At 40.5% G+C, this 25139-nt stretch overlaps 1 long non-coding RNA gene across 1 annotated transcript in view; it reads right to left on the reverse strand.

The window, feature by feature from the left end:
• LOC120405210 overlaps positions 1 to 25139 on the reverse strand; it is a 65432-nt gene that overhangs the window by 23941 nt on the left and 16352 nt on the right. The gene's annotated exons all lie outside the window — the stretch shown is intronic.

Raw genomic sequence — 25139 nt, forward strand, 5'->3', positions numbered from 1 at the left:
AAATTTTTGGTGCTCTTAAATTTTGATGCTTCAGTGAGTCAATATTTAAACACGAGGAGTCATGAAATGTCTAGTAAAATTGGGCAGAATTAAAAAATGAAAATTGCCTGACTTTAGCAAGGTGGAATGCCAGAGGGAAAAAAATGGTTAATTACCTTGTGTGAACAGTGTTTTTCAAGATGCATGATCCCTATCTGCATTCCATTGTCCGGTACATATGTGGTCCTTGAGGCTGAGACTGGAATTCTCACATGTATTCATCATCAGATGATCCTAATTCTACAGGTGGACTTCCTCTATACAAAGGGATGTAGATCTCCCTTGTTTGTTGGTATAAAATACAGTTGTCATATTGTTCAATCTCACATGAACAAACTGGGAGTGAATAAATGGTAAGAATTTTTTGCCAGCTTCCCAGACTGCTCTCAGTTCCAGGAGATTTCTATGCATCCTGGAGATATGAGGAGTCCATGTTCCCTGCACTGTGATCATTCTGATGAGTGCCTCCGACTGTCAGAGAGGCATCCATAATTAATGTCTTCTGAAGCACACCCATTTTTTTGTTCTACCTCCAAGCCAGAGAGTCTTGTACCCTGAAAGGGATTATAACTAGCTTGTCCTTACTGGGCTTGCTCAAACCAGAAGCCAGGCCTATACACAGCAAAGTAGGAGTCTTGCAAACAAGGTCACATAGTGTAAGACTATGTGGATGAGGATGAGACATGTCCAAACTGATGTTTGTGGACTCTTTCTCAACTCATTGGTAGGAATCTTAATTGATTTGGAACCTGTCTTTGGGGAAGTAAACTTTAGCTCTGAGTCAGTCTAGAGGTGCTCTGAGGAAATCTATGATCTGTATTGGAACTACAGTGAACTTTTATATATTTAATCCACCGGGGTCTGCTGTATCAGCTATCTGCGCAGAGCTGGGACAGCACACAGAGGTAACACACGCACGCAGCTGAGTGATATCAACAGTGAACAGAGCAGAGCATCACACCGGTAGCATCTGACGACAGTTCATACCTATCATGAACCTCAGGGACCTCCTGTGAGAGGGAAGTGTATTTATGTGGAAATAGCAGTCCTTTAAGTCAAGGGCCATGAGCCATTTGTTTCTATTGTGGCAAACCCAGGACCAACAACTACCAGGGGGCGGGGGTAGTAAGTAGTCTCAGGGGGTTAAAAGGCCTCTCCCAATCCACTGAGGAGAGATAACCACAGGGAAATAAGGTGCAACCGGAAAAGAGGTTACCAGGGAACTAATTAGGTTCAGCTGGCTCCAACTGCTTGAGACCTTTTTAAACCCTCCCCTGCGTGGAAGGGTGGCGGGGAGAGTGAGAGAAACAGGGAAGCTGCCAGTAAGCTAGGTGCAGCAAGGCTCTGAACCCTTCCAGCAAGGAAGGCTGCACTCTGTCCCCAGAAGGGAAGAAAAACAAGCACAAGGGACTGACTGAGGGAAGTAATAGCCAGACCCTGTGCTACCTACAAGGATTTGCTTTGCCCAAGCCTGAATCTCCAAGGCTAAAAAGGACTGAGCCTGCTGAGGAGAAGAAGGTACTTTGCCACACTATTTAAAGACATGATTTTCTATGGCCAGGTGACCATTCTGAATCTCAGAAGAAGAGAAGAGAGACATCTCTTCTCTCAGGCAGTACAGACATCTCTGATGGGCATTGCTGACCAGGAAAGCTTGTGGAGAGGAAATACATATTTTGAATCCCTGTACTCTGTCTGTAGCTCGATCTCTGTGCTGGGACAAGCGCAGTGGCAGAGGAAGTCCCAAAAGGGAAAAAGGACTCTTTCATCCCTAATTGACTATACTAAAAAACTTAACGTATCTAATAAGAAAAAGATATTTATATAGTATTTACAAATAAAGTCAAAAGAAGAGATTCAGGGACACTGGAGTGTTCGATCTCAGACCATGTGTGGTAAGAAGAAACTGAGGAGTACAAGGAAAGAGTGCGGATGTGTACCAATGGACACTACTACCAAGAATCTTCCAATCTCAGGCACATAGAATGCATGTGTACCCCACAGTGGAATACACACAGGAACCAAAACTCAAAGAAGAACCTCATTTTGTGAAATGTCCTGAAAAATGTGAAGATTAGTCAGGATGAAATGGCATGAAAAGAAATTGCAAATAACCCCCCACTCAAATGTTATAAATGTGTGGAGCCTTATCAAAAAAGGTGGGAAAAGACTGGGAGGAGGTCAATGCTCTTGTGTGATGGAAAAGAAGGAGATGGAGATAAGGAAATCCCACAAAATGGAATGGGCTTGGCGGAAGCAGGAAAAGAAGGAGGAGGTGAGATGGAGAAAAATAAAATGTACACCCTACTACTAGGATGTGAAAATAGTAGTTCTTCTTCCAGTGCTTGTTCATGTCCATTCCAATCAGGTGGGTGCATGCTTTGTGCACACCAGCCAGAATATTTTTCCCTTAGCAGGGTCCATAGGGTGGGCCTGGGTGCCCCCTGGAGTCCTGTCTTCATGGCGCCCAATATAGCGCCATGCTCCAATCAGTATATGACTCTGACCCCACATCCTGAACTTTGGCTTGTGAGTCACTCGATTGGAATGGACGTGAACACTCGAAGAAGAATAAATGGTTAATCACCTTCTCGTAAGTGTTGTTCTTTGAGATGTGTTGTTCGTGTCCATTCCAATACCCAGCCTCCTACCCTTCTGTCAGAGCAGCCGGAAAGAAAGAACTGAGGGAGTGGGGGTCAGGAGGGTGCTATATTGGGCGCCATGAAGGAGCAACTCCAGGGGGCACCTAGGCCGACCCTACAGACTGTTAAGGTAAAAATCTTCTGGCTGGCGTGCACGCGGTGCGCACACACCTGATTGGAATGGACATGAACAACACATCTTGAAGAACAACAGTTATGAGAAGGTGAGTAACCGTTTTTCCTCTTTTATTTGAGGTGGAAATAGGAAACTTCACTACTGCCCATCCTATCCCATCTGCAATGAAACAATCTGCTCTGCAATTGAGTTTGGCTTAGTGGCTCTTCAGAGACTATGACAATCTCATTCTTTCAGTCTGCCTAATAAAGGAGCTGGAGAGAGATGTGAAGCATTTCCTATCTCCATGCCATTGACCCAGACCTTTCAGTCCCCTCTGCTCAACATCTGAGAGTGAGGACAAAGATTAAAATTGCATCATTCTGAGCCTGTAATTGCAGACTCCCTCCTTCCCACAGTCAACTAAAGCAAAAATCTTGTCCACATGGAACATTACATAATTGCAGAGCAGGGCCTTAAAAGTTCACTAACACATGCAAAACTCCACTACACTAAACACCACACAGGCTGTAAACTTGCTGGTTTATTCCCTCTTTAAACAGACATGGGGAAATGAACTTTGTAAAAATCACTTTGTATATAAGCTAAACTCTTAAATCTAGTGCCTACCTGAACAAGAGGGTCAAACGCTGATGACACATACAGGGAAGAGGGAAGTAGAGAAAGAGGAATACTCAGGGCCACCCAGAGAATTCAGGGGGTCTGGGGCAAAAAATTTTTGGGGGCCCCTTCTATAAAAAAATTGCAATACTATATTCTCCTGAGGGCCCTTGTGGGGCCCACGGCAAATTGCCCCACTTGCTCCCCCCACGGGCGCCCCTGGGAAAAATAAACCTTTCGCATTTCAGCACAAACCCAGTTTTGAGAAAACTTCTTTACAAGGTATCACTGGTTCTCAGCATCAACTAGTGCTAAAAGGCACTAAAGCTCATTAAAAGGGTTGGACAAATATTTTCCATCAACATTTTTTCTGGATCGAAAACTAGGGGTTTTTAAAAAGCAGAAAAAAAAATCATGGACAATGTCTGGTTTCCTTCAAAATTTGTTGTTTTTTTAATTGAAAAGCTGAAATTAGTCTGCCAAAACCTGAACATGGTTTGAGGTTTCAGAAGTGTGTGGCCAAATATTTGCTGCTTGCTGTGTTTGATTGTTTAAAGAAACAACAAAAAAATTCTGCTTAAAAAAAATCCAAAACTTTTTTGAACCACCTCAGCTTGTAACCAAACACCTGAGCCCACCCAGGCAGAGATTTTTCCAGGTTTCTGATACTCTGCTGGCTTCCTTGACTCATAGCTGTCTCCATAACTTTGGGTTCATTTAGGTTAGAACATAAGAACAGCCATACTGGGTCAAACCAAAGGCCATCCTGCCCAGTATCCTGTCTACTGACAATGGCCAATGCCAAGTGCCCCAGAGGGAGTGAACCTATCAGGTAATGATCAAGTGATCTCGCTCCTGCCATCCATCTCCACTCTCTGAGAAAAAGAGGCTAGGGACACCATTCCTTACCCATCCTGGCTAATAGCCATTAATGGACTTAATCTCCAGGCATTTACCTGTTTCCTAGAGACTGGCTCCATGGGGTCCCTCACAAACTGGAGACGGTTACTGTGGGTTTTTCTTTACTATAGCTTATGTACATACTCCACAAACTGAGCATTTGAGCTTTTTCCAGAATCTGGGGTGAGCCTATGTTGTCAAAACTGAAATGCTCAAAATAGCACATGCATGTGAATGGACACAGGGTGCTAAAATTAAATTAATCCAGGGGTTCTCAAACTGGAGGTCAGGACCCCTCAGGGGGTCACGAGGTTATTACTAGGGGTCGTGAGCTGTCAGCCTCCACCTCAAACCCCGCTTTGCCTCCAGCATTTATAATAGTGTTAAATATATAAAAAAGTGTTTTCAATTTATAAATGGTGTGGCGGTCGCACTCGGAGGTTTGCTATGTGAAAGGGTCACCAGGACAAAAGTTTGAGAACCACTGAATTAACCCCTCTGGAGCCTCAGGGAATGCGGGGGGGGGGGGTCTCCCTTGGTAGGGTTGGGAAGGATATTGCTCTTCTCATGTGATCCCTCCCCCCAGTGGCTAATTTTAAATGAAGCTTCCCTCCCCTGACATGAATCTCCCTATGGCACTGAAATTACATATAGACTATAATTTGGCATTTGAGAAGTGAAAGGGACGGTAGCCCTAATGGAAAAGCTAACAGCTTCGCTCTCCTGCAAGCCTCAAACTGCTGAATGAGCTTTAGGGTAGGGAAGGCTGTGCCTCCCAAACAGCCTGGCCCTGCCCCCTATCCGACCTCCACCCACTTCCTGCCCCCTGACTGCCTCCCTCAGAATCCCTGACCCATCCTGCTCCTTGTCCCCTCACCGTCCCCCAGAGACCCCCCCGACCACCATGGGACCCCACCCCTGCTCCCTGTCTTTCCCAACCCCTATCCACCCCACCCCCCGGAATGCCCACAATCCAACCCCATTCCCTGCCCCCTGACCGCTCCCCCAACCTCTGCCCCCTCCCTGTGCCCTGACTGTCCCCAGGACTCCCTGCCCCTTAGGAAACCCCCCCGGCCCCAGCCTCTTACCCCCGGCTCCCTCCTCACCCAGAGCCTCAGCGCCTCGCAGAACAGCTGCAGCGTGTCTCCGGCGGGGCCTGAGCCCTGCCCCGCTCTGAGCCGTGTGGTGAGGGGGTGGGGCTGTGAGCTCCATGCCGAGCGGAGGGAGCTGAGCTCAGCCCGGAGCTCGCAGCCCCGCCCCCTCCCCACGCGGCTCTGAGCCTGGCGGGGCTCAGGGGCCCCGCCGGAGACACGCTGCGGCGCTGTCTGAGGTCGCTGCTCGATGCGCTAAGGCTCCAGGAGAGGGGCGGAGGCGGGAGCCTCAGCTGTTCTCTTGGGGGCCCCTGCGGAGCCCGGGGCAAATTGCCCCACTTGCCCCCCCCCTCTGGGCGGCCCTGGGAATACTTACCCATCAGGCCACTGGGGGAATGCTCCCCAGAGGTAACCTCAGGCCAGTGGTGCCCCTGTCTTTGGTCTATCCATTCCCCATCCCTTCCAGCCACTGTTTATGGCTACAGAATAGGGCTCCATACTATGGGATGCAGTGCATACAACCTTCGTGGCAGTGCTGCATTAAGTACCTCCTTATGCAGTGGAACCACGAGACATTTAAATTATTGGATGCTTTAGAAAATGTTGACCTAAGTGACTTGCCAAAGGTGACATAGCCAGGCAGTGGCAAAGCCAGAGCATCCTCTCCCCCTACCCCCTGTAGAGTCTTGATTCTCACTTTCCTGCTCTAACCCTTTTGGCACTATTCTGTGCACTAATATTAGCATGACTGGTACTCTGCAAATAACTTGATGGGGCTAGGTTAGAATCAATATATTGAATTTCTCTTAAGTGACCGGGAGTTGTGCTGTAAATATTTTATCACATTTATTTATTTTCTAATTTATTTAAAAATGAACCTATCACATATATAAATAGGGCACATCTGCAGTAAAAAATAACAAGTTGTATGAAAGTATTTAACCAATATCAGCCTAAAATAAATACATTTCTCCCTTCAAACCAGTCATAAAAAATGACGTCAGGACTTACAACCTCAAGCCTTCAGGCAAAAAGGTTTAGAAGCGGCAGTGAACACAAAATTAAAGACAATTCATTTCTCCTTAAAAAGTAATTTTGTACATATCAAACAAGTTACTTTATAGAATACAGTAGATGGGCCTAAATAAAATACCTATCTGAATTTCCTCTGCTCCACTCCTGTTTATAAATCACTCGGTCATGATTATGTGAACATAACTGTTGATTGGTGAGTTACAAGCTTCTGTCTTCACCCACCTGAGCCATCTATTAGCTCATATGTAATGCCTATGGAATTATATCTGACATTTCTATTAGCACCAGAAGCACTTGACTGTGATTAACACTATTGCTATGAATATTAAAAGAATTAATAACGATTTACCACTTATTGTAAAGCATTGACACTTTCACAATAACTGGAAAGACACATTGCTTGAATATGAATTACATTAATTCCTGAACTGTAACTATGCAGTACTGTCTTCCATTGATTTTTTTTTTTTTTTTTTTTTACTCCTTTCAGACTTTTTTTTTATAAATCTTCCCCTGACTGCTGCTCTCATTTGACTGGTATGGATATATCTTTTGCCTCCATACTGTGTGTATGTGTTTAAATGATTAATTGTCTCCTTGGTAATTATTCTGAAGCTATGCAAAACTGGAGGTTAGGAAATGTCTGTGAAGGTGATTGGCAAGTGGGGATGCGCTAGCTTCCAGCCCATGACTAGGGGCTGGAATTTGCTTGTTTTCTTTGATATTATTGATTATTATTATTTTTTTCAATAGGACTGGGTCTATATTTATCACCAAGAACATTGTTTAGCCACTTCTTTGCTCCTATCCCAAGGCACATGACAATAGTTTTCCCTTTGAAAGGTAGTTGATTCTAATAAATTGCAGGACAATATATCAAAGAAAATTGATGTGCGGCAAATACTGAATATGTTAAATGGGCTCTTTCAATCCATCTAAAATCCCAAATGATGTTTTCTTCAACAAAGATACATTTCATGCACCTAGAGCTGGGCAAAATATTCTTAAGTAGACAATTTATTTGATCATTTTAGCCCTTAATTACTCATAGAAAGAATTAAACTTTTTAAAGTATGCTTGTTATGTAATGGAATTTTTACTGTAATTACGCCAAAAAAAAAGAAATGTATGCAAAGTTATTCCAACACATGAGATATTGATGAAGTGTTCACTACAGCAAGGCCTTTGACTATTGGTTAGTCATTGCCTGATTGTTTCCTCATGCTCCTCCATCTGTCCATCTATATCCAGCTGTCATCTCTTGTTTTATGCTTAGACTCTAAGCCCTTTGGGAAAGGGACCATCTTTTTGTTTGATGTTTATACAGTGTCTAGCACAGTGGGGTCTTGGTCCATGATTAGGGCTCCTAGGCGGTACAGCAATTCAATTAAACATCAACATAAATAATCCGACTGGTCTCTAAATCACATGCTGTTAATTCTGCTCCTGGAGTGGGTGACTAAAACTTTGTTGAAAGGATGTGGGCACTTCTGAGACAGATTAGAGTAATTAATAACTGGAACAACTTATCAAGGGTTGAGGTGGATTCTGCATTCCTGGCAATTTTAAAATCAAGTAGTACTTTTTAAAAGGAATTATTTTTGTGTAGTTTTATGGCCTGTGTTATATAAGAGATCAGTCTTGATGATCACAGTGATCTCTTCTAGTGTTGGAATCTCTGGAATCCTGAATTTGTGGGAGAGAGACTTTTTTACACATTCAAATACATGAGTCTGCAATAAGAAAAGCAGTAGACCATTTTCCCCTGAAATGTAAAGTGCTTATAATTATAGCTGGTCAGAACTTTTTTTAATCAAGAAAAATAAATTAAAAATTCACTTCAAAGCTAGTTCAAATTATTTTTAAAAATCTTACTGGGTTTTTTAAATATTTTTCAATTTTTGAAAAAAGTCATTAAAATTTTGAATTAAAAAATCAGTAAAATAGTTGATTTTGTTTTTGAGACTTTGCTTTGAGAAAAATAACTTGATTTTGATCACTGTGTGCATTAAGAAATCAATATGGTTGTTTATTTTCAATTCAGGCTTTTATACCTAAGACAGAAAGTGCAGAGCGATTTTTCAATCACTAAAATGGCAGCAGAGAGAGAGGATGAAAAAACCCCACCTGATTATCATTGATGGTAACTATTTTTGCCTTCCTTTCCATTCCAGTATATCTTTTCTCCCTCCTCCCCTTAAAGTAATTCAGTTATCCACTCTGCTTTATTCTTGACTGCAGTGCTGTGAAACGCTGTTCTTAAGTGATGCCTCTGCTAAAGAAAATGGTTACATGCTGAAATATTTAATCACTACTAGACACTCAGGATGGGCTCCCAAAGGTGCCTAAGTCCCATCTTTAGGCCCCACTGTGATCCACAAAACTGCTTGGCTGCTGCCTAGCCCTGTAGGGGGCTAAACTCACTGAGTGGTAAAGTTTTTGCTTCTGCTCATGCACACTAGTACGTCATGTCAGGAGCATAGATGCTTATCTCCCACCTGAGACCCAGAGCAATGCACAAACTGGAAAAAGATAGACATTTGGCTGCCTAAGTTGCATGCAGGGGCCTGATCTGATAAGTAGCCTCGCAGGGATCTGTGAACTCTCAGGTGAGTGCCCTAATCACTAGGCTAGAGAATATTCTGAGTTGGGTCTCTATCAATAGATCCTATTGAAGTTGTTCCACTTTAATTGAAAGATTGAATAGTTAAATATAATTGGGACAGAGAAAGATTTAGAATGACTCTAAAGCTAAAGGTTAGAGCACTACCCTGAGAGGTAGCAGATCTCTGTTCAATTCCTTTCTCCCTTCAAGAAGAGAGGGGACTTGAAGTGGTGGATCTCCCACATCCTGGGTGAGTACCCTATCCACTAGGCTAAAAGTTATGAGGGAAGTTGTTGCCACCCTCCTCCCAGCACCCTGTTTTGTTTCAGGCCCCACATGTAACCTAGGCAGTCAAATGCCTGACTTCTCCCATTCATGGATCGCTGGCAGAGTTAGGTACTGCCCTGCAGCTTGGATTTATGTTCCTATTTCCAAGATAAGAGCAGGGATTAGCACACACCTCTCTGGTAAATGTCTCCCATTGGCTAGTTTAAACTCCTTCCCAGTTAGTATGCTGGGTTTGTGGACTGCATTCTTAGGTGCCTATCTTTCTCCATTCAATGTATAGGGATCTTAAGCATATAACTCAAGTTGTGGATAGCAGTGATGTTCCTGTGTATTTCTAGGCACCTAAAAGTTAGGTGCTGCAATGTGCAGCATTGCAAACCTTAAATTCCTTCATAGAGCCCACCTTTAGCTCCCAGACTTCTGAAAAGGAATGTCATGGGAACATGGGAATTGCCATACTGGATCAGGGCAATGGCCCATCTAGTTCACCTCCAGTCTTTGCCTTTGGCCAGTACCATATGCTTCAGGAATAATTAATTTCCTCCATAGGAAAGTTATCTGGTTGTGTTCCAAAGAATCATAATTAGTTATCCTATCTGCAAACTACAAAACTGATCCCTAATTCCACTGACATCAGGGGAAAATCTTTGATTTCAATTGGTTTTGATATAGGCTCTGTATTCTCATACTGCATTATCAAAATGTTTCAAATGCTGTCTTCTTCCCTGTGCATTTCTTTGAACACGTGGATCCTGATTTTTAACTATCAAGTCTATTTTTACTCCAGTGTAACTCCATTAACTGTAGAGCATTTACTCCTGGTTTACTGCAGTGTTCATGAGATAGAAGTCAGGCCTAGAGAGTCTACCTCATTAGGTAATATGTCTTTGGTAACAAAGAGGTACTGAGAATGCCGTGATACCTTGTGCTCTTATTACTTGAATGTATGTCATGAGTTTACTGAAGTTTTCACTTAACTTCACCTTCAAAGCCTATTTTAATACGCTAAAACCCTGATCCTTATGCATATAGTTAACTTTCAGTAGTCCCACTGAGTATTTGCAGGATTGGGGTCTAAGCAGTATTTGAAACATGCCCACTTGGAAACAGCCGCAAGAGGAAGATTAGAGGCAAAGAAGAACTGGGCTGGAGAGAGAGAAACTTGCCTGAGCATACTGGATTGCGTTAATGGTACCCAGGCAGCACCACACAGTTGGTTGCAAGCACCAGGTCCTTTGGGAGCAAAATTTATGAGCCATCATCTCTTTCTACAGCAGCGACACCACTGCCAGCAGCACCTGGTGAAAATGTAGATATCATGCCTGATGTCAGAACTGGATCCTAAAAGTCTACAAACAGGCACCATGTGATTCTTTATACCAACAATTAACTTCTCCTGTCTCTAACCTCACCTGCTTCCCACTTTCCTGTACCTGCTCCTTACTTCCATTCTTTGTTCTTATTAATTTTTGATATTAAGAAACTAGTGGCTGAGCACTAGACAAAGTCACAAAGGCAAAATTTCAGAAGTGTCCTCAAATTTTAGGTGCCTCAATTTTTTTGATGTCCAATTTTAGGTACTTCTAGGGCAGTGGTTCCCAAACTTGTTCTGCCGCTTGTGTGGGGAAAGCCCCTGGCAGGCCGGGCTGGTTTGTTTACCTGCCGTGTCTGCAGGTTCAGCCAATCACAGCTCCCACTGGCCACGGTTCGGGAGCTGCTGGAAGCAGCAGCCAGTATGTCCCTCGGCCCACGCCGCTTCCAGCAGCTCCCATTGGCCTGAAGCAGCGAACCGCGGCCACTGAGAGCTGCAATCGGCCAAACCGGCGGATGCGGCAGGTAAACAAACTGGCTCGGCTCGCCAGGGACTTTCCCTGCACAAGCGGCGGAACAATTTTGGTAATCACTGTTCTAGGAAATGCTTTTTTGATGTGTTAAACTCACACAGCTCTTTAACTGAAAATCAGGCCACATACAAGTTTAAAATTGGTGACCAAGACTGGAGGCCACTCTGGAAAAAATTGGGCCCTATAATTTTTCTGCATTTCAGTTTCCCTTATTTGTGTAATAAGGATCTCTCTCCCATACAGAGGTGTTGTGAGGATTAATTAGTTAATGTTTGCATTGTTCCTGGAAGATGTGACGTGCTAAGTATTATTATTATGGTGCTATGATGATGTAGCGTGCCAAGTGTTATTATTTATTATTAACAATGCTCTTGCCTATTTTCTTTTGTCTCAGAGACAAAATAGTAATTTCCAGGCTTCTGAATTTTTGGAGCATATTGTGATTTAATTCCATTAATGTTTCCTATCTGTTTGTTAAAATGTATATCCCAACACTGTGAAATACTCCTAACTGTCTATACTTTTAAGGTAACCAGATAACCTGAGAACATCAACAGGGATGTAAGGATCACACAACACTATGTATGCCAATGCATATGTCTGTTTAGTGACGACTGCTGAAGCACTACCAATAAGATAGGATTGAACCTGTTCTTCCTTCAAGACATTATCTGTAATTTGACAGGTCAACATTTAGATATGATAGTTCCTTCATTTTGTATTTAAGGAAATAGCCAGACGTAGTTAAATATCAGTCAATCTTTTCACAGACATAAATCATATAAAGGCCCAGATCCACCACTGAAGTCAGGGAATGCTAAATACAGCTGTGGAAATAGGGGTACAAGATTTCTTCTCTTCTAATCCTGGGGCCCTACTTGTGCCCAGCCAGTTCCCATCCAGGCGCCAGTCTGATCCCAGTGCGCTTTAACTTGTAATGGCTGCCTGTGGCCCCTTGGAACTGTTGCAATAGCCAGAGATCACTGAGGTGTATGCTGGTAGCCATGAGGGGATAATATAGGAACTACTATCATGGCTCAATGACATCCAAGGATTCCCTTGTGCAGTGGCCAGTTAAACTGGCCAGTTAAACCTTTGAACTGCAAGAGCTCTGCAAGTCTTCCCTGACACATAAAAGAGTCTAGCCCTCAGAATATATGCCAGATTGTGATCTCAGTTATATCATTTGTAACTCCAAAACACCACAATTGAAACCAATATGATTCCAAAATTTATAGCAATGTAACTAAGATCAGAATTAGGCAGTGCTTTGGTTTTAGATAGTATTGCTTTCAAATCTGCTTGTTACTTTAGTCTTGGTGAAATATCTTAATGATAGACACATTAATTTGTTTTGAACTCAGCAATTACAAGGCTTATCAGACTACCCTTACTCACTTGTGTAGTTCTTTGTATTAAAGCAGATTGCTGAAGTGAGTAAAGGATGCAGGATCATGTCTTGCTAGAGGATACATTTTATGGAAGCAGGTAGTGAAAAAACTAACAAGTGGGGCTGGGTGAAAAAGTCAAAAGTAATTTCATTAAAACTGTAAAAAAATTGGTTTTATTTGTTTTGAAGTTTTTGAAACTGAACCAGTCTTTGCTTCTAAAATTATTATTGACCTGAACTGGTTACTTACAAATTGTATTTACCAAAAACAGTGTTTTTGTAAATGATTTTTTGTTTTGTATTGGACTGAATAACTTTATTTCCAAGAAAAGGCCAATTTTCTGCAGAACATTTTTCATTTTAAAGATTTCAACCAGCTCTATTCACAAGGAACTCTGTCCTGAGATTAAAATTTCTGGCTAATTATGCAGATTCAATGAGTTCAGGTAATATTCTACTAGACTTACTCACACTCCAGAACTTTTCAACCCAATGTGAACCTCATAACTTCAAGCCCCATTTCTAATCTGAACATACACTCCATTTTCTTGCAGTCTCTCACTATATATTGTGACTAGTTTGTTTTTTCTGTGAGATTGCATAGCTTGATTTAAATCACATTGATTTGTTTGAGAGCCATATTGGTCTTATCTAAAATACTGTGTAAGAAAGCTTTGTATAATCTGATACAATTGAAAATGATGTGTGATGTTATGTAATTTATTGCTTCTGTGTAAATTATCATTAGCAATTGGAGCAGCCTGGTTTCTGTATATGATTAATTGATTTTTTTCAGTGTGATATATCAGCGTTGGGTTGTTTATATATGGAAGTACACAGGCCTGCATGGCTTTATACAATACTAATCAGGGTTTAACTTCACATATTGACTTTCATTCTTGTTTAGGGGAAGAAAATATAGGGACCCTTCCTCATGGGGTATGAGCAAAGGTAGTGCAGTGTACTCAGTTTATCAATGAAACCTCAGAATCAGATATCAGTGTCAAAATATCCACAGTGATTATCATGAAATTGATTGCTAGATAAGGCTTCTTGCATAGTCAAATGTGTCACTCAGTTTTAGGGTGAGAGATCTATGATAAAAGTAAAATTCTTTCTTAATCATGACATCTGCATGTGCATCATTCTGCAAACTTATCCACTTTTTAAAAATTACTAGTGGGAAAAACAAACAAATTAAGGAAGCTAATACATCTTCCAGTTAGCAGACTGATTCTTTTGTAGGAGAGAAACATATAAAAAGAGGAGCCTGTATGTATGAGAGAGAGAGAGATGTGTGCACGTGCACACACATACACACACACACACACACACACACACACACACACACAAAATCACTTACAGGGGCTAGGCTGGGCTAGCTCAGTGGTTTGAGCATTGGCCTGCTAAACCCAGGGTTGTGAGTTCAATCCTTGAGGAGGCCACTTAGGGATCTGGGGCAAAAATTGGTCTTGCTAGTGAAGGCAGGGGGCTAGACTCAATGACCTTTGAAGGTCCCTTCCAGTTCTAGGAGATTGGTATATCTCCAATTATTATTACTCAATACTAACTACCTCTGGAGTGGAATGGAGCAGTGATTCTGTACTAGTAGCACTTGACAACACAGGAAATATAGAATAGCTTCTCCAAATGAATCTAAAAATGCAGTTTCAGGTAGTTAGAATGTAATTACCCAGACTGGTATTTGGTCTGGACTTTGGGAAGAACATCTGTGCTCATGTGAAAACTGTGGGAAAACATGAGATCAACAATGGCAGTGAGTGCCTAAGGACAAATTTATATCTGACCCAGAATAGGGGACCTCCAGCTATAGTGCCAGCACCTGTATGACAGTAGGTCAATACTACAGCTGGTCAAACATTTTCTTTCTTTTTTTTTCTTTCAAATAAAAAATGTCTTGTTTGAAAATGAAAATTTTCACAGGAAATGTTTCTTTCTAAATGTTCAGGTGTGTGCAGGGGGCGGGGGAGTAAAAATAAAAAAATGAAAATAGAACAATTAACCAAAAATTTGTCAATAATATAAAAGAAATTTAGTGAATTGTCCTTTTAAAAATAATTTTAAAAAACCATTTCTTTTAAAAATATTTCTCTGAAAATGTTTACCATTTTCCAACCAGATCTAGTCAATACTGAGGCAGAGGAGACATCACCACCAATACCTCAGGCAACATCTTGATTTTTCTCCCATCCAAGTACTGACCTGGCCCAATCCTGCTTAGTTTAATGAGATCTGTTAAAATCATAGCCTGAGGTGATATGGCTTCAGATAAATTGAACAGCTGGGCTGGCCATGATTTCTGACAAAAATTAAATTGGATGAAGGCAATCAAATAGAAATTAAATAGGTCAGAAAAGAATGAGTGGCTTGAAGTCCTGAGTCATTTCAGCAATCTCCTTCTTTGATGGAGCTGCCCCAGAAATAAGTTTGGTAAATTTAAGTACAAATAAAGCTTCTGTGCCAGGAATAACTCCAATTTTTGTTTCATTTTGGTTTTATGAGTTAATTGCAGGACAAAGTACAGATTCTGATACCCTCACTCATGTTAAATGGTACTTCTCTTTATGAGTAGTCTCATGGAATGTATTGGGAGAAACGTTCTAAATAAGGGTATCAGATGTTAGCCTTAACTAATTAGCGATGAACAACTGTCATAATTAAGCCTTACTTTTTTGCGGGGGGGGGGGTTAGGGGAGGAGGAGGAGGTTTAGCCTGCAAAGCAAAACATTTCATCATGAATCCCACCTCCTCCTTCAGGGTTCCCTAGAGTGCATTGCCACTAACACTCAGAATGCCAGAGATTTGTGCCTTATAATCTCTAAGAGTTTGGGATTTGAACTTCCTTATCTATAGATATTATTTATTAATTATTTGTATTTTCATAGTGGTTAGGAGTCCCAGTCTTGAGGCAGGACCCATTGTGGTAGGTGCTGCACAAACACTGAACAAAAAGATGATCTCTGTATTAAAGACTGCACAATTGGAGTGGCCATGATTTAGCCCATATTATCTATATGGGTCCAAACTCTGGTCTCTGGTAATAGTTTGTTCTGTTGATTGGAGGAAAGAAAGGTCTAGGCTTTGGGTCATATAGCTGCTTTCATAAATTGACCTGTAAATTTGTGTGTGTGCTGCACGTGATTCAAATACATCTACTATTTTCTTTCCTTCAATCAACAGAACAAACTATTGGTCTGAGAGACTTTTTGAAAAGGAGATAGTGGAAAGTGATAAATAGGACCTTGTTTCTCATATTAGAAATTATCAGAAAGCTGAATAATTTCACATCAATAAACGTGCTCTGCTCAACAAGGTCTTTCAATTCAGCACCTCCCTTCAATTATCAGTGGAGAGGAGTAGATGAAAAAGACCAAGCAGAAAGGCTGCACACTAGCCTGCCCTGCGGCTAAAGTAAAGGCATTTAAAAACAGTGCTAAACCACGGTGACAAGAATCGTGTGCTCGGAGGAGGCTGCCAGAGAATCCAGCTGGAAAAATTAAAGCTTTTTGTGTGGCAAACACTTAATAACCTCTTTGTTGTGTTGATGGAAATGAGTGATGCAGTTCCCACTGTAAGTTGCACATTTCAAAGAAAGTAGCAGTCAGAACTGTCTTGTCTCTGGACCATTTGGATGTACCCTGGCTGGAGGGAAACAAAGCCCTGGAGCAAGTTGAATGCAAGGAATACAGGCAGTCAAGCCCTACCATTATTGAACTCAAGCCAGCAAAATGCTGGGGTAACACAAGTGCTTATCTCCAGCTGATGAAAGTAGTCAGACTTTGGGACTAAGATTGTTTCCTGAACACCTCTCTTCTTATTTGCAATCATGTAGCAAATTCAGTAATCCTGGCATAAAACAGTGAATTAGGTGTGTATCTTGGCTATCTGTAACATGTTGAGAGATTTATTCATTTTGTAAAAAAGTTACTATATATTTTTCTTGTTGACACCAATCAATCAGAAGTGCTCTTTAATGCATCATGCATAATATAATGGAAAAAAAGTAAAGTATATTCTCCTTTATCTTAAGTGGTTGGGGCCTGCACTTTAGTAGTAGAAGAATCTGTTGTATTAATTCTAGCCACTTTTCCACAGTTACGTTCATAGCGGGGGTAGGCTTAGTAGGCCCTAATTACAACAGAGGCCCACTATGGCAATGAAGTTCTGAATGCCCAGGGGTGTGCAGAAGAGTGACAGCTGTGAAGTCCTAGCTTGTCATGGTTTTGTTACAATATCATGATGTTCCCTGTGCTTCACTCATGTATTTAACTTTAAGCTAGGTGTATGATTCTCTCTATTTTACAGCTGTGGAAGCCTGGGAAAACCAGCCTAGTGAGCAGGTTAGCTTTTATTATATAAATAAATACATTAATTTAATTAAATAAAGCTCACAATCCTTAGGAAGAACTTAATTAGACTCAATGGAGAAATTTAAAAATGAGGCCAATGAAAATGTAAAAAGGAAGGGAGATATTACAGAATTAAAAAATAGTCCAGAGACCTAGCTATGAAGTAAGTTTGGGCTGAGGTGAGCACACACAAGCTATAGATGGACCCAAGCACATACAAATGAGAGATGGACCTGAGCCAACACATTAGGCTCTGGATCCAAATTCAGATCTGAACTTGCCCAAAATGTGGGGGATGAAGCCCATTATACAGTTAAGGACCAGCTACACAGTTGATCTGAACAATGCTCAGTGGTATGCTACCAGCAGTAGCTGTTCAAGCTACTATCCCAAGTCCTACTAGTGCACCCACACCCTTATCTGCAGGGACCTCTCAATGTGAGAGAGGAAGCTGCAAGTTACATTCTGACTTGTGGCCTAACACTGGAAGTTTCATAGCCCATTACCAAAAATGCTCAGAACCTTCTCTCAGGAGATGGAATTTTGTTTTCTATTAGTTAGATTAAGAGAATGGGAGCCAGAAGTCCTGATTTCCATTCCGAGATCTGCCACTCATTTAGTGCATGGGACTAAACAAATCACTTATTTTCTATGAGTCACAGTTCATCCGTATGAAGCTTGATTGTTTTAAAAATGCTTTGAGAGACTCAAATACAGGTATGTTGGTAGTGCAGAATGTTACTAATTAAAGGCCTGATCCCATGCTCTTTGAAGTTAGTGGATGGGTTCCTGTTGAATTCAATGAACATTGGATCAGGCTCTAGGCTTCCACATGTGGCCACAGCACACACACATGATGAAAGCCTTCAGAAATGTTAATTGAAACCATGCATAGAAATGGTAGTGCCATATTAAGGCACAATCTGGGCCAATTTAGGCTTTACTGATCACTGGTATTTCTAAACAGAAAAGCCTGCTTGATTTCTCATTTTGTGTCTCGAAATACACAAACACGCTCCATTCCCTTTTGAACTGATTGACTTTGAAGTGTCATTTTCAAAATCAAAGCCATTATTGAGCTTTTGGAGTCTCTGAAGCACAATATCTCTATAATTAATTGCTAAATAAATTCATGAACAAGGTATTTTGTTGAGTTGATACAGCTGTAGTGCTGGTTTCATGCTCGGCAGTAGAGCTGCCATAGTACATTGTCTCAAAACACCATCACAGATATATATATAGCGAACAAGCGAGTTGCCCCTTCGTCCAACACCATTATCCAACGCTTAATCTAATGTCAGTACTATGCAAGTCAGCTTCCCAGTAGAGGAGACATCAGTGACACAGTCTGGGTATTTGAAGGGCCTGTCTACACAGTGAATTTTTCTGGTATAATTATACTCACACACTAGGCTATGTCTACACTGTACTCCTTACAGTGGGGCAGCTGTGCCGCTGCAGCTGTGCCATTATAGCTGCTCTTTATCGCCAGGAGAGGATAAAGAGGAGGAGGGGTTCACGTTCATTAGGAACTGGGGAAACTTCTGGGATGGGAGGAGCCTATACAGGAGAGATGGGCTCCACCTAAACCAAAGTGGAACCAGACTGCTGGCACTAAACAAAAAAAAAAAAGTAGAGCAGTTTTTTTTAGAGAGATGGGGGAAAGTCTGCTGCTGCTGCAGGAGTGTGGATCATCAGACACAGACTTTCTCTTAGTGGAGAGTGAGAGAAGAGAGAATCTCAGGTATAGAGGAGAGCAGAGGAATGAGAGATGTAATGTAAGGATCAGATGATAAACATAAACAAACAAAAAGAATCTGGCAATCAGAAAAAAAAGGCAAAATAAAGGACAAGTTTTAGTTTTTAAAGTGCTTGTACACAAAATAATAAAATAAATAAAATAGATGTGTGAGCCTTGTGATATAAATATATATATATATATAATATATATCACAGAAACCAAGACCAATCAACACCACACAATCATCAATCCACAAAATATAAAAAAAGGACAAAACAGGACAGGGGCGGAGAACAGGAGGGGGAGGGGAGGATAAGAAAAAAGAGAAGTAAATCAAGTAAAAAAAAAAAAAATCTCCAATGGGTCCACCATCTCTAGATCTAGAAATTAAGTGCTCTCATAATCTAAAAAAAATAATAAATATATAACCATTATCATAGGACTGAACCCAAGATGATGAAACATGATAGAATGCTAAGAAAATTAAGGAATTAAGAACCTAATAAATTAGAAATATAATAGTATAATATTTATTTTATCCATTACTCCCAACATTTCTGATCATTTCAATTCAGATAATAAAATTGATGCTTTTAAATGACTGCTTCATGAGTAACTGCTTCATGGAGCAGCTGGTGAGGGCGACTCTGAGGGAGCGGGAGAGCGGTAAAGAGAGCAGGAGCAGAGGAGCTGGTCTATAGGCAGACTATAGGATAACCTAGCATAATACAATATAATACATCTGCATGTGGAAGAAGAATTCGAACACTGCCCAACACTGCAACTGCCCACAACTGCCAAAAAGATCAAAAAAAAAAACAAAAGTTTAAAAAAGTTAAAAATAGTGAAAAGTAAGTGAAATCAGTTAAAAAGCAGAAAGCCTTTTAAGATACCAACCATAATCAAGGGCCAATAGTAAAATAACTCCAAATTAAGAAAAAAAGTAAAGAAAAAAAAAAAAAAAAAAAAAAAAAAAAAGAACCAAGAGAGATAAGAAAAAAAGAAAGAAAAAAAAAAAAAGAGAGTGTAAAAATAGAAAGGAAAACAAAAGGAAAGCAAAAGCTGCAACAGAAAGTGCAGCCAGAGAAAGCCAAAAAGTGAAGAAAGAGGAGCCAAGAAACTCAAAAGCCAAAAGGAAAAAAAAAAATAACATCATTTCAAACAACATCAGAATCATCACAAAACAATGAAAAAATGCCAAGGGGCCAAAAGCAAATGAAAATACAAAAGATGCGCTAAAAGATGATAAAAAGTCAATGCGGAGAAATTCAATCTTGATGATGCTTTCACTGGAGAGCTGAGGATTTTTGGGAGCTTTTGTGAGTGTGAGTTTGTGAGGTGAGGAACTGTCACGGAGGTTTGAGGAGGAAAGTGTCATTAGAGGATTGGAAGTAATTAATTTACTCAATCAACCCAAACAAGTCACCAGGACCAGATCACATTAAAAGAACAAAAAAAAAAGAAATGATGAAACTAGGGTTGTTACCGGCCACTTCTTTGTAACCTAAAAAAATAGTACCCAATGACTCAATGACTATTTAAAAAAAGTCTAAATCCTATCGTAGGCAAATTAAAGTCTAATGAGTAAAAGAATAAAAAGTAAGAACACATAAAAAATAGCAAATTATATAGTACAATAATAAAAAATAAACACAAATCATAAAAACATAAAACATAAACAATAGAGCACATGTCAACAACAAAAAAGTAAAATCTTTCTTTAAACTCTACATGTTTGTGAAGAGTCTTTGAAAGTGTCAACAAACAAAGGGACAGCCAAAGAGAGCTACAAGGAAATAGGATCACAAAAGGTCCTTCCCTCACCAAAGGCGACAGGAAAAGGAGGGTAGGATAAAGGGGGGAGAAAAGGGAAGGAGGGGAAGGAACAAAGGTGAGGGGAATGGAAGGAAGGGAGGGAAGGAGGGTAAATTCTAGTGAATGGAAGGTAAATAGTGGTGTAGGGAAAGGGTAAAAAGTTTTATTCAAACTAATTCAATTTAAAAGTAAAATCCTATTCAAAAAAACAAACAGAAGAAGTAAACTATGAAGTTTAAAAGAGAAAGATAATTAAGAAAGAAGAAGAATTGGAAGATACTCAAAACTAAGTGAGAAAACAAAATAAAAAAAAAAAAAATTAAAAAAAAAAAAATGAAAATAAAAATTGGAAAAAATAACCCCAAAAAAAATATAATAAAAAATGAAAAAAATACATACAACAACAAAAAGGCTACAACTATATAGAAAAATATGATGGGGAGATCTGGATAGATAGTTCTGAGTTCAGAGAAGAAAAAGCAGAAAAGAAAAGAGGATGTCAAAGGAAAAAGGATGTTAAGAATATAAATATAAGATAGAAGAGAAGAAAATTGATATATAATAACATATAATCTATAAAAAGTGATGATATCTGCCCCCAAAAAATATATTGTCTCCTCACCTCAAAAAAGAAAAAAAGATAAAAAAAAGAGAAAGAAAAAAAAGAAAAAAAAAAGAGAAAAAGGTAAGAGAGAAAGGATGGAAAAAAGAGAGAAAAGAATGAGGAGAAGGAGAGGGGGGAAAAGAGGGGGAAAGGAAAAGAGGAGTATATAAAATATAGTGTGATGTTGAAAGTGGATAAGGGAAAGTATAAAAGAGAAATAGGGGAAGAAAAAGAGTTTTACAAGGAAAAGGTATAAAAATTAATAAGGTTAGAACAAAATATAAAGGCATTTCTTCTTCACTTAAAAAGACAGGAAACAAATAAAAGGCTGATGAGGAGAGGTTGTGGAAATAGTCAACTATAAATACAAAAGGGGATGGGACTATAATGGTGGCTAAAGTCCAATGGATGGTAATGGTGTGGATAAATCCAGAATGTGTCCTAGCCTCTGTTGTGGTGTTGGGAGGAGAGATGGAGAAGGATCGTTGATCTGATCATCTGCTGTCCTGGTTCACTCACTTGATCATTGGCCGAGACAGCTGTCCTGGCAACAAAATAAAACCACCTCCAACAATGGGCAGTAGTTACGTCACTGGGAGCATGGCTCCCACCGACAAAGCACTGTCCACACTGGTTCTTTTCATAGTTAAAAGTTTGATCATTCAGAGGGGTGTGTTTTCACATCCCTGAGTGACAAACATTTTAATGATGAAAGTGCCAGTGTAGACAAAGCCTAAGTAAAAGAAATTGGAGGAGTATGCATTAACAATGTCATTTGGTGTTTCCAGCCACAACATCTATCTACGATTAGCAAAGAGAATGAACTGAGCTTGTCATTACTGTGGTAAACAGAACTGTGATAGGAACCAACAGATGAGGATAATCTGGTGTCATAGGGTGGCCCCACTTGGAACATCCTCCAACACAGTGTGACAGATGCAGCTGCCTCAGTTTCCCTCCTTCAGTGTCCTCAGAAACACCACAATAATGTTTGTGCCTAATAATAACCTCCTTGGGAGCTGTTTATTATAAAAACAAATTGTCCATAACAAAACTCCCCAAATATAGGCCATTTATCAACCCCTGTGCATATAGTCCTTAAAATCCCATGATATTACACCCCACATACCACACTCCAGCATCTTCCACCACACCTGAGCTCTTCTTCGGTTCTCTTCTGTCCTTTAAGCCACCCTAGCCTTTCTAGGTGAAGTGCAACTCCACGCTTCCAAAAAGAACTTCCCATAGCTCTATACTTGGAATCCATCCATCACTCCCCCTGGTCTTCAGCTTTCTCTAATGCTCTGATTCCAGCATGGAGACATCAACAGGTAAGCTCCTCTACAGCTCCACTGCCTTCAGTCCTCTGTGGCCCTGGGCTTTGGCTCTGCAGCTTAGATGTCAGCAGGCAACTCCCAATGCTGCTCTCTAGCCTTCAGGCCTCCATCAAACTCTGACTACGGTTTGAGGAAGTGAGTCAGCAAATAATTATCTATCTCATAGAGGGCTAGTGTTAAAATTAATTCTTAATATTGGTAATAAGTTCTGAGATTCCCCAGGCTGAATGAACTACAAAGGTTGAAAATATCTTTACTTACGAAGCTGATATGGCTGTTTTGTGAGCTAAATAGCCTTGGAAACCATCTTCCTATTCTTTAGGTGGTATTATCAAAATAAAGCATCAGGAATGGGGCAGAAAGATTGCAGATAAACAGAACTAACTATGGACGGAAGCACTATTAGCTTATGTTGACAAATTGCAAGATTTCTTTTAATGCTGTGCTGTTTACAATATGATCTAATCAGAACTTCAGTTTGTGTGACCTGGAAAACAATGAACGACTCATGGAAAAGCTCACATCTTTATTTTTGTTTGTAACAAGCTAAGCAATACTATCTTAACTTTATATCTTTGGTCTTTAAATCCACTCAGCCACTCTATGAATAGATTTGGCATGTGCATAATCTGCTACTAAGATTTATGCTGGACATTTATTAAAGGATTAAGGAGCAATGAAGCCTTTGATGGCTGTGCTACTACATTTTTACTGAGTATTTACCAAAACAGAGTACAGATAAACATGTGAGCCTCTCAGTAATTTAAATTAAAACTACAATTTTCTTCATCTTTATTATTGCTTAGGAAATTCCAACATAAATTGATTTGGAAAAAGCACCTTCTACAGTAGCTTTGCAATAGAATATAATCATTTTGCTTTGATACTGTGCTCTTCATACCGAGGTATCTTGTATATTGAATTAAGTGGTGAGTTAAATACTGGGTTTGCAATAATTGTGAAATGCACAGAACCTATTAGGTTTTCAGATGAGCTCTGAAACCGAAGTTCTGATGCATGGTTCATGTATTGAGCTGTTTGCACCAAAGTCCTGGCCACCTGCCAACTTTCTGCTTGCCTACATTTCATCAGTATTTTCAGGTGGAGAGATAGAGTTTTTGTCTTCATTTCCTGCTTTAAAGTCTTATGACATTTTCCTATATTCTGTTAAGCACCTTACATGATCCACGCCTGAAGAGGCTACCCTCCAGATAGGTATAAATTGATTTCTGTATATAGTATTTAATGTTAGAGTCAGTATATAAATATAATATAGGATTGTAAGAGCTCAAAAAAAATTCACTGAGACCATTGAGAACTACCAAGTTAAACCTAGGTTGCATGAGCAACTAAGAGCGAGAAAAACAAACAAATCTTATGGTTTGTGATGTGATCACACCTTCCAGGACTGAGAGAAATAAATTGCTGGCTTAACAGCATAGTGCTTTTAATTTTATTTATTTATAGGCTTTTCTCTGGTACCCATTACTTTAGTTTCTGAGCATCTCATAACCAACAGTGAATTTCACGTGGCAGGAGAGACCACCTCATGTTTCATGAGAAAAGCATGACCTGGCTTAGGCACCTAACTCCAGGAGACGGTTCATAGCTGTGAATCCCAGCTGGAGACTGGTGCCTTCCTCTGACCCAGAGTTAGGTATCTCTCCTTGGCATTTCTTATTGGCTGTTTTAGGCAGCTCCTTGGCTTCTGTGTGCATGCTGTATGCATTCATGACTCTCCCTGTGATGTTATTGACATGAACTGTGGCTATGTGCTTGTATCTCAATGTGTTTGATTCTAAGTAGCATCAGTGAAGCATTTGGTCAGCTTCTTGAGAAAGGACTATTCTGAGTAAGTGCCCAATCAATAAACACTTAACTGACAATGGACTTTGGGAGATGCTTTCCTCGGAACGTTCAAACTAACATGTAAACAATGGCATTGGCCCGCAAAACGCTGAATCATTCATGGACATGTGAATTGCCCAAGTGGAAACAAACTCCATCTTGTTGCTGTGATTTTGCACAGAAGAGCAAAGAGGTTTCTGCCAACAAGAGAGAGAATATAAAAGGCCCAGGAAGCCTCTCCATTTGGTCTTCATCTGGCTCAAGGGATGGCCTCTCCACCCGAAAGAGATGCCTGAAAGAAAATGGAACAAAGGACTGTAACTATGGGGGTGTGAGTGATTGCTGGACCCAGGCCATAAATCACAACATTGGTCTGAAAAGGATTGGGCCCAGACTAGCAAGGAGTCTAGTCTGTGAAAGAAGCTTATTAGAACATCTCTGAGGGTGAGATTTGTTACCTCAGTTCCCCTAAAAAGCAATCCAGGGTCACACTGGTATTAGTTTTATTACGATGCCGCTGTTGCATCATATAGAAAAGAGATGGAGCTTATCCACACATGCACACATTCACCACATTCATACCCTCATGCACCCACACACTTACACAGGCAGAGAGTTACCAGAGACAGCATGGGAGCCAAGAAGCCAAAGCATGATAGATCTGGTGTGTCCTCCTGCAGTCATGAATCCAGGCTGGTGAGCAGGTCAGGGAGTAGCAGCTTCTGTGCATGCCTTCTTCCTTTTTCTGGAACTGAGTGGCTCCTGTCACGTACACTGAGTTTTTCTTCTGTGTCCGTCATCGAGAAGCATTCCCAGACCAGTTTCTTTTATGCATACCAGGTTCTTCTTTTCTT

This window comes from Mauremys reevesii, linkage group 4 (assembly GCF_016161935.1).
Source record: "Mauremys reevesii isolate NIE-2019 linkage group 4, ASM1616193v1, whole genome shotgun sequence".
In the NCBI taxonomy this organism is placed as follows: domain Eukaryota; kingdom Metazoa; phylum Chordata; order Testudines; family Geoemydidae; genus Mauremys; species Mauremys reevesii.